The sequence below is a fragment of the Phascolarctos cinereus genome, unplaced genomic scaffold, assembly GCF_003287225.1.
Source record: "Phascolarctos cinereus isolate Bilbo 61053 unplaced genomic scaffold, phaCin_HiC Scaffold_3;HRSCAF=262, whole genome shotgun sequence".
NCBI lineage: Eukaryota > Metazoa > Chordata > Mammalia > Diprotodontia > Phascolarctidae > Phascolarctos > Phascolarctos cinereus.
Genome location: NW_027555736.1, coordinates 247,649,858 through 247,665,447, shown reverse-complemented (window position 1 = coordinate 247,665,447; position 15,590 = coordinate 247,649,858). Strand labels below are relative to the sequence as shown.

At 36.5% G+C, this 15,590-nt stretch overlaps 1 protein-coding gene and 1 pseudogene across 17 annotated transcripts in view; one reads left to right on the top strand and one right to left on the bottom strand.

The window, feature by feature from the left end:
• GPHN (gephyrin) overlaps positions 1-15,590 on the bottom strand; it is a 789,636-nt gene that overhangs the window by 572,804 nt on the left and 201,242 nt on the right. The window lies entirely within an intron of this gene.
• On the top strand, positions 3,091-5,590 carry LOC110220694 (cell division cycle 5-like protein pseudogene; annotated as a pseudogene).

Genomic DNA, 15,590 nt, shown 5'->3' with positions numbered 1-15,590 from the left:
GGGCAGTATCCCAAAGAGATCACACAAATGAGAAAAAGCCCCACATGTACAAAAGTATTTATAGCAGCTCTTTCTGCGGTGGCAAAGAATTGGAAATCGAGGGGATGCCCATCAATAGGGGAATGGCTCAACAAGTTGTGATATATGAATGTAATGGAACGCTACTGTGCTCTAAGAAATGATGAGCAAGAGGACTTCAGAAAAACCTGGAAAGACTTGTATGGACTGATGCTGAGTGAAAAGCAGAACCAGGACAACGTTGTACAGAGTAACAGCCACATCGTGCAGTGACTAACTTTGACAGACTTAGCCCTAAGTATTAACGGTATTGCTACTCAACCCAATGAGGAGCCATAGCCACAAGGGAAAAGGAGGGCGAGGCAAAGCTGCTATGAGTAAGTCACCTGCGATGGTAAGACTTGCATATTCCTGCACTAGCTAAACTTTATAGTTGGTCTGCCAGAGACACATTAATGTGCAAAGGATTTCTTTCTGATTATGGGTAAATATTAAAGCTATTCTGTAGGCTTCAAGCTGAAAGTGCTTGTGTTCACTGTTTCACAACATGTAAACAGAACTATAGAAAGACAGTTTCCAGAGAGTAAAAAGTTGGCGCGAGACTGGTGGAAACTAAAAGACAAGTAACATCACCACAATTTTTAAAGCTTCACATAATGGTCGCACCCTACTTTTTTGCAAAAAAATTGGCATAAAATCTGTGATGATTATGCAGTGAGATACAGTAGTCCATAAGCATTTATTAAGCATTATGTGCCAAGCACTGTACTAAGCATAGGAATACAAAGAAAAGTAAAAATAGGGTACCTGCCTTCATAAAATTCAGTTTCTAATAGGAGCAATAATATGCAAATAACTTCATATATACAGTGTAAATGTATGGTAAACTCTGAGAGAAGAATTAATAGTTTTTGGAACTCTTACTGATGCTATTAGAAAGTCTCCTACAGAAAGTGTCATTTGATCTCTGTTTTGATAGATACCAGAGAAAACAGATGGTAGAACTGAGGAGGAAGAGAATGGTGGCTCTTTAAGAAGAGAGATGAGAGACACTGTGAAAGTAGAAAAGACTACATCATATTAGACTGGGGTAAGTGAGGGTGTCTTTTCCCACTCCTATCCATCTTCTATTCAGACACCAAAGGGATATTCCTAAAGCACAAGTCCAACAATGTTATTCCCTTCTTCCCTCTCAATAAACTCCAGTGGTTCCAATCACCTCCAGCAGTAAATACAAAATCCATTTGGCATTCAAAATTCTTCTTGACCTAGACTTTCCTACCTTTCCAGTCTTTTCATACCTTACTCAATACCACATCCTCTTTGACCACTGACACTGGCTCCCTAACCTCCACCTACACCCTTCCTTGATTTCCTTCAAGTCTCAACTAAAATCTCATTTTCTACAAGAAGCTTTCCCACCTCCTCTTAATTCTATTGCAGGGGTGGGGAACCTATGGCCTCAAGGCCACACATGGCCCTGTAGGTCCTCAAGTGTGGCCCTTTGACTGAATCCAACAAATCCCTTTTTGTTCTGTAAAGTTTGGAAGTTTAGAAATAAGAGGAAAGGAAGAAGAGGAGGTACTGATGGTAGACAGCTTTCTTACGTTTAGCTGAGAAGAGAAAGAAAGATATAGAATGATAATCGGAGGGGAAGCGTTAAAGGATCAAGTGAGGGGTTTTTAAGGATGAGGGAGATATGGGTATGTTTGTGGGAAACAGAGAAGCATACTGGATATGAAAAACTTAGTTTTATTGGTTTCATCACACTTAGAAGGTAAATTAACTTTGCTGTGCTTCATTTTCCTATTATTAAAATAACAACAGGACCCTATGACTGCTTAGTCATTAGAACTCTGTGAGGAATAACAAAGTAGTATCTCTAAGACATCTTGGGATTTTAAATTCATTCCAATACACATTTTTTTAAATTTCTGAGATGTATTCAACTACAACGCATCATAAGACTACTGATGCTAGTCACCAGTTTATATGGTTGGTATTTAATTAAGAATTAACATCAACATGTCCCGGATTTCTTAAAATATTTGCCTAATCTACCAAGAATTACCCCAAACATCGAAAGGAAGACTGTTTCCAAATCTTCCTATTTTTCTTTTTTTACCACCTTGAGGGCAGAAGCAGCTGTTTTTTAATCTTCACAGTTATAGCTTCTAACATTATGCCTTGCATTAATAAGATCCCTATGTCTGTTGAATCAGATAGTTGTGTTTAATTATTGTACTTGTTAACTTACAAGTTGAATGACAAAATGTTCAAAATATAATATTAATTTGAAAAGAAAACAAAGTATATGAACGTGGGAAGTTATGCATATCTGTGTGTATACACACATATACATGAATATTTAGAGGTTGTTTCAAAGGATATCATCACTAAACTGGGTTCTTTATTTTTACATTCAGGTGGATGGCCCTGGACAGCATTTCTTAAAATTTGTTTTGCTTGGTGATCATGGAAGCAGTCCGAGGAATTCCTAAAAGACAAAAATGTATTAGCAAACATAGCAAATTTATCTGCTTGGCTATCTACTTCAATTGTAAACAATGTCTATATTCAGCTACTACAGAAAGCTATTGCGGATTGGTTAAACAATACCATAACTGAATATTTATTATCGTTCTAGAATCAGTCACTGAATAAACACAATGTACATCAATCTGTTGCAGTCAGTATGTATGTATGTGTGTATATTTATATTTACACACACATTATTCATTTGATTTCACTGGTGTAAGAAGCTCCTGGTAAGGAATTTCCAAGGCAGAGTCCTCTCCTCTGCAACTTTTGCTCTGAGAGAAGGAGCACTGAGGGGCTAAGTAACTTACCAGTAAGACTTGATAAATCAGGTCTTCCTGACCTCTATTCGTCTATATGTATGTTTGTCTATATGTATGTATGTATGCATGTATGTATGTTGCGAGATCCCAGGTCAACTTGGGTTGGGGGGGGGGCTATGCCATTAGGTATTCACTGGTCTGCTCCAGGTGACTGCCGATGTCACACCTTTGCCAAGATGCCTTGGATTTTGATTAAAGTAGGGGACAGGGTATGTAGAAGAATACGGAGGATGAAATTCATAAAGCAGTGGTAATGAAATATAGGAAGAACCAATAGTCCTGGATTACTTCACTGTTGCATAGGAAATCAGCAAAGCAGTACAAGGCCAAATGGTATGAATAGCTGGACCTGGACCCAAGCATCAGAAACCATAACGGTCTAGGGAGGAGGAAGAAAACTTTTTGTACCTGGACAAATTGATGCCAACCCAGTGTAGAACCACTGACTCAACCATCAGGTAAAGGACTACACATTGCTTGGAACACTATGAACTCCTTGATAAAGCTGCCCGAAGAGCAATGAAAAAGGGACAGCAAGATGATCCACAAAAACTTAAACCTGGAGAGACTGATCCAAATCTAGAAAGGAAACCAGCTAGACCTGATCCAATGATGAACTCTAAATGTCTCAAAAGCTAGAGCCTGTCTGATTTCATGTTGTTGTTGTTGTTTGTACTTCATTATCAAAGAGGACCACGACATCAGGAAGATGATGCCATGACTTGCAAGTGAATTGGATTTAAGTGAGGGAGAACTGTGCAAGGTCACCAAGCTTCACTTTCTCTTCTGCAGCCATATGGTACAGTCACAAGATATAGATCAGGATGACTGGAAATGGCACCACAGCCTGTCTGGCAAACACAAGGAAAGAAAGCCAAGAGAAAAACAGTTGGAAGAAGCAAGGTGCACTACTGCCCTCCAAAAGAGAAGAACTTCAAGCAGCTGGCATAAAAATTCAGAAAAAAAGGAAACAGAGAAGAAAAAGATTAGAACGCAGAAATTCCATTTGGAAAAAAAAAAGCCTACTCCAAGTTTTTATGACACATCTGAAGAAAATTATCAGGCACCTGATACTGACTTTAGGAAGTTACAACATGATCTTGATAGGGAGTTAACATCTGAAAAGGAAAGTAAAGATAGGAAGCAAGACAAAAAAGGAGTCTGATTTCCCATCAGCTATTCTTCAAAACAATGGAGTATCAGAATTTACCAAAAAGGAAAAAGAAGAAAAATCAAATCACTACTTTTCTTCACCTTAGATCTTTGATGAAGAACTAAAGGAAGTTGTGAATTGCACAAGCAAGTGGAATTGCACATCAAACAGCAGAGGAATCCAGCACTCTTTTGTCTAAGTATAACGTCACCAAAAATAGTATCACTGACAGCGCCCAAAACTCTGGCTGCCTATCATCAAATCCTTAAGGAAGCACAGAACTTGATGGCTGTTACCAACATGGACATCCCACTGAAAGGTGGTCTTAATACATGGCGTGAAAGTGACTTCTCTGGTGTGATTCTACAAAGACAGATCATTCAAACACCAAACACAGTCCCTGTGCATCCCCATTCAAGATTCCTCATGAAGCTGAAGGATTAACTCCTCCATGTAGAATGACTCCTATATCAGTGGTTGGAACCTCTTTAACAGACAAACTAATTATAAATCCTGAAGAGGGACTGGCAGATCACAATGACCCCACTATGTTAAGCAGATCAAGAATCTGAGGAGCATCTCCATTTAGGGATGATGGACCTTCCTATTCCAAAGAATGACTTTGAGATTGTTTTACCAGAAAATGCTTGAGAAAGAGCTAGAAGATCATGAGATTGATGAAACCTGAGATTGATGAAACCTAACTAGAATGTGGTTGGTGTAGTTGCTACAACTACAGGCTACCTGAGATGCAGAACGTGTAAAGGAATTAAACCAAATGCATGAAGCTCTACCAACATCTTCAGAAGTAAATGAAACTACCTAAGGACCCATAAATGTAGACCAATAACACACCTACAGAAAAGTGAAGAAGTAATTTAAAAAGAGATAATCACAATGCTACATTATGATCTTCTACATCATCCTTACAGAGAACAAACTGGAAATAAAAAGTAGAAAACTCTAGGATTAGGAAGCAATACTACTAAGCACATAATTTACCTAGAACTCACTTATGAAAAATTCTCTGAAGTTAAACTAAAGAACGTTCAAGACCTTTTGACACAGAAGGTAGAAGTAGTAAAGCAAGGAATGAACCATGGTAAACTGACAAATGAAACTTACAACCAGGTGTGGAAGAAAGTTACAATCAAGTTTTATATCTACGTGGACAGAGCTCGACATACACTAGTCAAGACAGCTCACAAAAGGGACAGGACTGAATCACTTAAAAAGAGATGAGGTAAATAAGGGTCACATGATAACAAAAGCTAAGAGAGCTACAAAAAAAGAAAAGAAAATCAAAGTATTCCTTGGTGACTACAAATCTTAAGCAATGGAACTAATGAAACATTTGAATGATTTATGGGACCAAAGAGAACAAGTTTATTTGGAGGTTCATACTTTTGACAAGCTAAGAAACATGAAGATTGTGCTATTTCAAGAAGACTGGAGTGTCTACAAGAGGATGTCCAGCAACAGCAAGAAAGAGAAAAGGAACTTCAGCAAAGACATAGATTTGCTGCTGGAGAAAAAGACTTTAAAGTCAAAATACTGAAACATCTTTTGCATTTTGTCATAGAAAGAATTAGATTCTTGTTTTCATCCTCTGGAAAAATGAAGCTGATGTTTATGTTGATCAACAAATTTGCCTGTTATCTGTGACTTTTCATTTGTTGTTTTAAATGAAGTCTCTCATAAAGAATCTAGATTCCTTATGTAAAAACTCAGGCTCCATGAGAATTTTTAGAGATTAATTTACTATGAAAATCAATCTTTTAGTAATGACATGTTCACTAAATTTAAGCTTTGACTTTCAACTAATCTTTTATATTAAAGTGTTCTCAAGATGGCTCAACTTCCCGGAGCCAAGATGGCAGCATAAGAAATAAGTCCCTCTCACCTTCCCTCATTAACCTCTGAAAGCCCAGAAAACATTGCCCCAGGAAAAATCCTGGAACAGTTGAACCAGCAGAAAGACAGGATGCAACAGTCCTGAAGCCCAAGAAGCTTGAGTGATTAACTGGAAAGGACCCTCTTGCCCTGGGGGAGGAAATTTCATCAAATTCTTTTTATGATACAAATATGGTGCTGATACCAAAACTGAGAAAAGGCAAAACAGAGAAAGAAATTTATAGACCAATTTCCCTAATGAATACAGATGCAAAAATTTTAAATAAAATATTAGCAAATAGATTACAGCAACTTATCACAAGAATAATACACTAAGAACAGGTAGTATTTATACCAGAAACGCAGGGCTGGTTTAATATTAGGAAAACTATCAGCATAATTGATCATATCAACAACAAAAATAACAGAAACCACATGGAGGGGAAGCTAGGTGGCACAGTTGATAGAGCACCAGCCCCGAAGTCAGGAGGATCTGAATTCAAATCTGGCCTCAGACCAAATACTTGACACCTACTAGCTGTGTGACCCTGGGCAAGTCACTTAACCCCAACTGCCCCCCCCAAAAAAATCTAACCGAAACCACATGATCACATAGATGCAGAAAAAGTTACAACACCCATTCCTATTAAAAACATTAGAGAACACAGGATTAAATAGAGTCTTCCATAAAATAATAAGCAGCATCTACCTAAAACCTTCAGCAAGCATCATATGTAATGGGGACAAGCTAGAAGCATTTCCAGTAAGATCAGGGGTGAAACAAGGATGCCCATTATCACCACTATTGTTCAATATTGTACTAGAAATGTTAGCTTTAGCAATAAGAAAAGAAAAAGGAATTGAAGGTATTACAATAGGCAAAGAAGAAACAAAGCTATCACTCTTTGCAGATGATATGAGGATATACTTAGAGAATCCTGGAGAATCAAGTAAAAAAACTACTTCAAATAATAAACTTTAACAACGTTGCAGGATATAAAACAAGCCTACATACATCATTGGCATTTCTATATATTACCAACAAAGCCCAACAGCAAGAGATAGAAAGAGAAATTCCATTTAAACTTACTACAGACATTATAAAATATTTAGGAGTCTACCTACTGAAACAAACCCAGAAACTCATTAACACAATTACAAAATACTTTTCACACAAATAAAGTCAGATCTAAATAACTGGAAAAAACATCAGTTGCTCATGGGTAGGCCAAGTGAATATAATAAAAATGACAATTCTATCTAAGCTAATTTACCTATTCAGTGCCACACCAATCAAACTACCAAAAATTATTTTATAGAGCTAGAAAAAAAAAATAACAAGATTCATTGGGAATAAGAAAAGGTCCAGAATATCAAGGGAACTAATGAAAAGAAATGCATGAGAAGGTGACCTAGCCATACCAGATCTTAAATTGTATTATAAAGCAGCAATCATCAAAACTGCTTGGTACTGGATAAGAAATAGAGTGGTGGATCAGTGGAATAAGTTAGGTATGAAAGACACAGTCGTCAATGACCATAGTAATCTACTATTTGATAAACCCATAGACCCCAGCTGCTGGGATAAGAACTCACTATCTGACAAAAACTGCTGGGAAAACTGGAAAAGAGTATGGCAGAAACTAGGCATAGACCAAAATCTTACACCATAGACCAAAATAAAGTCAAAATGGGTTCATGATTTAGATATAAAGGCTGATACTGAAAGCAAACTGGGAGAGCAAGGAATAGTCTCCCTATCAGATTTATGGAGAACAGAAGAATTCATGACCAAACAAGAGACAGAGAACATTACGAAATACAAAATGCATAATTTTGATTACATTAAATTGAAAATTTTTTGCACAAACAAAGCCAATGCAACCAATATTAGAAGGAAAGTAGAAAATTGGGAAAGAATTTTTACAGCCAGTGTCTCTGATAAGGGCCTCATTTCTAAAATATATAGAGAATTAAGTCAAATTTATAAAAAATACAAGTCATTCCCCAATTGATAAATGGTCAAAATATATGAGTAGGCAGTTTTCAGATGAAGAAATTAAAGCCATCTACAGTTATATGAAAAAAATGCTCTAAATCACTATTGATTAGAGAAATGCAAATCAAAACAACTCTGAGGTACCATATCACACCTATCAGACTGGCCAATATGACAAAACAGGAAAATGATAAATGCTGGAGAAGATGTGGGAAAATGGGAACACTAATGCATTACTGATGAAGTTGTAAAATGATCCAACCATTTTGGAAAACAATTCTCAAAGGGCCATAAAACTGTGCATATCCTCTGGCCCAGCAATAGCACTTCTAGGGCTGTATTCCAAAGAGATCATAAAGATGGGAAAAGGACTCACACATATTTAAAATATTTATAGCAGCTCTTTTTGTGGCAGCAAAGAATTGGAAATTGAGGGAATGCCCATCCATTGGGGAATGGCTAAACAAGTTGTGGTATATGAATCTAATGGAATACTATTGTGCTATAAGAAATGATGAGCAGGCAGCTTCAGAAAATCCTGGAAAGACTTGCACGAACTGATGGTGAGTAAAGCGAGCAGAACCAGGAGAAAGTTGTACAAGGTAACAGCCGCACTGTATGATGACTGACTTTGATAGCCTTGACTCTTCTCAGCTATGCAAGGATCTAAGACATTTCCAAAAGTCTCGTGATGGAAAATGCTATTCACATCCAAAAAAAGAACTATGGAGTTTGAATGCAGATGAAAGCATACCATTTGTTCTTTTTTTTCTTTGTTTTGTTTTGTTTCCTCTTTCTTGTGGTTTCTTCTATTTGGTTCTAATTCTTCCTTATAACATGACTAATGTGAAAATATGTTTAATAGGAATGTATATGTATAGTCTATATCAAATAGCATGCCATCTTGAGGAAGGAAGGGGAGAAAAATTTAAAACTCAAGGACTTACGGAAATGATTGTTGATAAATCAAAATAAATTAATAAAAACATTTTTTTAAAGTATTCTCAAATGTGAATTAAAAAAGACACAACAGTCAGTAACTATAGTAATCTACTGTTTGATCAATCCAAAGACTCCAACTTCTGGGATAAAAACTCAGTCTTTGACAAAAACTGCTGGGAAAACTGGAAAAGACTATGGCAGAAACTATGCATAGCCTAATATCTTACATCTTATACCAAGATTAAGTCAAAAGGGATTCATGATTTAGTCATAAAGGCTGATACTATAAGCAAACTAGGAGAGTAAGGAATAGTTTACCTGCCAGATCTATGGAGAACAGAATAATTTATGACCAAACAAGAGACAGAGAACATTACAAAATGCAAAATGCATTATTTTGATTACATTAAATTAGTAAGTTTTTACACAAAGCCAGTGCATCCAAGATTAGGAGAGAAGTAGAAAACTGGGAATTTTTACAACCAATGTCTCTGATAAAAGACTCATTTCTAACATATATACAGAACTGAGTCAAATTTGTAAGAATACAAGTCATTCCCCAACTGATAAATGGTCAAAGGATATAAACAGTTTTCAGATGAAGAAATTAAAGCTATCTATATCCATACGAAAAAATCCTCTAAATCACTATTGATTAGAGAAATGCAAATCAAAACAACTCTGAGGTATCACATTACACCCATCAGATTGGCTAATATGAGAAAACAGGAAAATGATAAATGTTGGAGAAGATGTGGGGAAATTGGAACATTAATGCATTATTGGTGGAGTTGTAAAATGATCCAACCATTTTGGAGAGCAGTTTGGAACTATGCCCAAAGGGCTATAAAAATGTACATAAACTTTGACCCAGCAACAGCACTCACTTCTAGGGCTATACCCCAAAGAGATCATACAAATGGAAAAAGGACCCACGTACAAAATATTGATAGAAGCTCTTTTTGTGGTGGCAAAGAATTGGAAATTAAGGGAATGCCCATCAACTGGAGAATGGCTGAACAAGTTGTGGTATCTGAATGTAATGAAATACTAATGTGCAAAAAGAAATGATGAGCAGGCAGACTTCAGAAAAACCTCAAAAGACTTATATCAACTGATGCTGAGTGAAGTCAGCAGAACCAGGAGAATGTCATACACAGTAACAGCAATATGTGTGATGACTAACTTTGATAGATTTATCTCTTCTTAGCAATGCAAGGATCTAATACAATTCCAAAAGACTCATGATGGAAAATGCTATCCACATTCAGAAAATGAACTTTACTTTGAATGTCTGAATGTAGATGAAAGCATATTATTTATTCTCTCTCTCACCTTTCTCGTGGTTCCTCCCATTGTTTCTAATTGTTCTTTATAACCATGACTAACGTGAAAACAGGTTTAATATGAATGTATTATGTAGAGCATATATCAAATTGCATGGCATCTTCCAGTGGAGGGAGGGGAGGGATGGGGAGAAAATTTGGACCTGAAAATCTTATGGAAGTGAAATGTTGAAAACTAAAAATAAATAATTTTTTGAAAGGTAAAGGAAATATGTATGTGTTCCATAAATTATGTCTATGGAACCCAAATAGCATTTCTCATTTAATGAAATATTGAGTCAAAATGAAATCATGGTGCTTAGCCCATAAATTCATGATTCTTAATGTAGCTTGGCAAATAATAACAAAATAAGTAGCATCCTCCCCAAAAATAAAAATGAAATAAAATCTAGAATCTAGCCTTCCATTGGTTTCTTGTATAGTTAAGGTTTCTTTTAATGTTACTGATTTTTGTTTCTCAATGTTGTGTATTTACATTCCCAGTCAATTGGTTATGTCTTTTATTTCTTTGGTAATGTTTGTCACTGTGGTTTAACATTTTCTGTTCTGCTGATTATTTCTATTGTGCAGGCCATAACTTGTTTTTACAATTCTTACAATTTCTCTCTTAAATCATTCAGGAACATATTTCTGTGGTTCCATGTTCTCTTGGAAATCTACAAGGTCCTCTGCCTCATCAGGTATTAATTCCCTTTTTTTTTTTTTGCAAAATTTATTCATGCAAATCTGGTTTCTTTAGGCTGATCTAAAAGCTGTATGTTTTTTTTCTGTTATTAATATCTTCCTCTTGTTTTATCTCCTTATGATAAAGGTACTTAAGTTTTCTTCCCCCGAAATGCTTTGGTAATCTCAATCTTTTTAGCTTATATTCTACAATTGTTTACTTTCTGACTCCTACCCCTTTAACTGTAGTCATTCCAGGGGAAGAACATCAAAATCTTCTCAGTTTCTGCCCATGCTAGGGATTTCACATTTCATCTGCCTCAAGTAACTTCTGTGGGGACAGAACTGGTCATCACTGGATGCTAGCCCCCTTTCCTAAAGGCCTAGTGGAAAACCATACAAATGAAGATGCCCTGCCCCAGCTCTTCCTGTTCTTCAGGTGCCTGGTTAAGATCTCTTACAACACAGAGCACTGATACGATACAGTCCCAATGACAACAAGATTCTTTGGTTTTTCTGAGGTTCAGGGGGGAGGGAAGAAGTAGGGAGTAGAGTTGAGTTCTCTGGGTTGGCTTGTGCAGTCCTGAAAATGGTGGAGGAAAGGGTTCTGAGTGAGTGGCTTAGGAATTAGCTTTCTCTGCTATTAGTTCAAGGGGTTGTTAGCTTATTAGGGTTCTTAATGTCTTTGCTCCAGGAGATAAGTGAAATTGCTTTATCTTCTATGCATAATTCCTCTTTTAGAGTGATTTAGAGGATTGGAGAAATCCAATTTGTCTAGTCCTCCATCTAGTTCATGTTACCTTCCATTGGCTTCTATTCTCCAAATTAGCCTATATACATTTTGCTTATACATAGTTATTTACATGTTGCTTCCTCTATTTTTTATTCCTTGAGAACAAGGACTTTTCCCCCCCATTAAGTCCCTAGAGTATAGGACACGGCACACAGTAAAGTAATTAATAAATGCTTGTTGACCTGATTTGACTTCTCTCTCTCTCCTTCCCCCCCCCTTACCTCCTTCCCTCCCCTCTCCAATTGGGGTGAAGGGACCTGCTCAGGGTGTGTCAAATGTCTGAGGCCACATTTGAATTCAGATCCTCCTGACTCCAGGGACGGTGCTCCATCCAATGTACCACCTAGCTGCTCCCTGATTTGACTTCTGAAACAAGTGCTTACACGTCTGCTATTTATATGTAAAGTGTTGTATGAAAAATACAATACTAACTGAATTTATAAATGTGAAGATAATGTATACAGTAGTAATATTATCCTTGGAATGGAAGATAATACTTTTACGCATAAAATAATACAATTATAAACTATTATTTTAGTTTTTTTTGAGGATGGGAATAAAGTAGCAACATATTAGCAGGAAGTCTTCAGTACATATTACAGCATAAAATTTAGATAATGATAAGTAGAACAAAATTAATGCACATCTATAATAACATCTATTTCTTTGTGGTAAATAAGGACAGATCTGTATGTACATGAGTGTATGAGTGTGCGCACGTGTATGCGTGTATCTTGGTGTTCAAGGAAAAAATTTTAAAGAGTCATCAATCTGTAATCATCAAAAAAGTTACAAGGTATACAGAACCTTGATGTTCTTCCAAGGCTTTAAGGTGTTTAATAAAATATATCTGGAAATCTTGTGAGAAGAATCTTCACTGAGTTCCAAAATATTCATATCTAACTTACGCAACCAAAGCACTTTAGTAGCAAACTCTGTAACAGCATTTTTCCAACCACAACTTCTAGCTAGGTCAATAAGTTAAGTCCAAATTGTAAGGAATGAAGAAAATCAAAGCCAATTTTACCATCACCTAAGCCTTACCAAAGAGATATAGATCTACATAGAGAGGAGTAGCACTGGATATCTGGATTAGGTGTTAACAGACATCATAAATTCAACATGTCCAAAACCAAACTCATTCTACCCCACCAACCTTACCCTTACAGACATCTAGGCTTGTGGCACAAGTGTCCTCCTTGACTCCTCACTCTCCCACCCCCCATATCCAATCAGTGGTCAAGTCCTACTGTTTCTACCCTCATTACATTTCTCATATATACCCCCTTCTCTCCTCTGACATTGCCACCACCCTGGTGCAGGCCTTCATACCTTCTGCATGGATTACTGCAATAGCTTCATGGTTGGTCTTTCTGCCTACAGTCTTTCTCTATTCTACTCTATCCTCTGAGACTCAGCTGTCAAAATGATTTTCCTTAAGCACAAGTCAGACTTATTTGCCTACTCAATAAACTGCATTGGTTCCCCATTATGTCTATGATCAAAAATAAAATCTTCTGATCAAAATTTAAAGCCCTTGTTCAGTTTTTCTCATCTTAATCTTAATTCACAGTACCAACAATGTCCCTCAGCTACTTAAAAACTTCCTGTTACTCTATTATTTATCTATAGGATAAAATACAAATTAATTAACCTAGTATTTACAGCTTCTATAATTAGGTTCCAAAACCCATCTTTTATTGCTCATCACTTCTGTTCATGTACTGCGCAACTAGTCAAAATTTGTTCTCCCAACTTGTCTTAGATTATCCACCCTCTATTACTGCAGGTAATTCTGGAACATACTTCCTTTCTTCCATTTGGTGAAATTCTTCTGCTACTTCAAGGAACAAATCAAATGTTGTCTCTCTCATAAGTCCTAGCTGAAAGTCATTTCTTAAGCTCTAAAGCTTCTTAAAAGTATATCAATCAATCAGTAAAAATTTACTAACTGCCTGTTCTATGCCACATACTTTCCTCAGTGAAGAGAATGGAGGATACATACTAGACCTGTGATTTCACCGATGTTGGATCATTCCATTCCTACATAACCTCTATCACTTTGGGTCTGCAACCTTCTCTACAAATTAGTCTCAGAAGGCTGCCTAAGGTTCTAAAAAATTTAAGTGACTTCTTCTGGGACACAAAAACAGTATTTGTTACAATCAGGACTTAAACCTAGGTCTGAAGCCAGCTTTCTAGCTACTATTCCATCCTGTCAATCAGATATTAAATATACAAAATCAAAAGTGAGATAGTTTTCGCCCTCATGATCATAAATTCTAAAAGTAGAGTAGAGCATGTATAAATACAAATAAATACAGGATATACCCAAAATAAATATAAAGAAAATTGAAGCAAGGAGAGTCTAAAACTACAGCAATTGATAAATGCCTATTAAAGCAGGTGCTGTTTGAATTGAGCCTTAAAAGGTGCTAGGAGCTCCAAGAGGTAGAGGTAAAAATAGATAATTCTAGGCTTGGGGAGCAGGGAGCATCATGTGGAGCATGCAAAGTCATTGTACTGACCTGGAACAGCATGTAGGCCTGTTTGGCTGGAAGGCAGAATCACCAGGGGAGGTATGTATGCTTAACTTGGAAAAATAAAATGACCAGATTGTGAAGTGCATTAAATTCCAAAGAGATGACTTTGCAGTTGATCCTAGAGGAAAAAGGAAGCCATTAAAGCTTCTTGAACAGAGGAGTGCTTTTGGAATATCAACTTAGCAGCTGTGAAGGGTGTGGATTGGAGAAGAAAAGAGACTAGAAGCAGAGGGACCAATTAGGAGGCTTTTGTAACAGTCCAGAAAAGATTTGATGATGGTCTAAACTTAGGGTGGTTGTATTGTGAGTAAAGAGAGCAGGACAGGTTTGAGAGATGTTTAAAAACAAGAATACATAAGACTTAGCAACTGACTGAATATGAGGGATGAGTGAAAATGAGGAATCAAGCATGACTTCTACATGGTAAATCTGGAGGACTAGAAGAAGGGTTATGCTCCATACAGAAACAGGGATGGACTGCCAGCATCACTTCTTTGGCTCTATCTATTCTATCCTATCATGTAATTACTTGTGTACATGCTGTATCACCCTATTAGATCATCTTGAGGGCAACAATCATGTCATTTTTTTCATCTTTGTGATCCCAACATCTAAGGCCTTATACACATTTAATTTAATAAATATTTGTTGAATTGAATTACATTTATTATTGCTTTCTTTGTTTAAAGTGACAGAAGCACTTTATATAGTATATATAATTTAGCAATAATAATTTTTAAGTGCATGGAGGATGGATTGGAAAGAGGAAAGACTGAATGCAGGGAGACAAAATAGGAGGTGACTGCAATAGTCCATGCGAGAGGTGATGAATGCTTGGACCTGTAGTATTAAAAAAATGTTCCAACGAAATGCTCAATAAATTTTTTTTACTCCACAGCTACCTTTAATAGTATACATTGAATTTTCCAAACTAAAGGAATTTTTGAAGTCATTAAAAATGTATTATTCTAAGGAACAGATGTCACTGAACACAAAATTTGGGGCTTTCTGTTACCTTTTTATGTTCAACATCTTGCTCTTACTAATATCAGACACAGATGAACACTAGCAAATAATCAATTTCCAAAACATACCAGCATTTCTTCGGTGCTGATAGCATTTTAATAAACGACTTCTACCAGTATTCAGTTGAAACAAAGTCACTGAGATGGGAACAGAATAATTAGCACAGATACAACAAATGATGCCAAACATTATTTTAGCACTTTAATGAATCTGTGATCTCATCACTGTGGGTAGTACTTCCAATAACACAGATCATGATCAATTCACAGCTTTTTACCTTTTGCTATTTTTGCCCATATCTTTTCATTAGTTTGACACAAGAAGTACAACCAATATGTTGGGGCCTTTCTCTA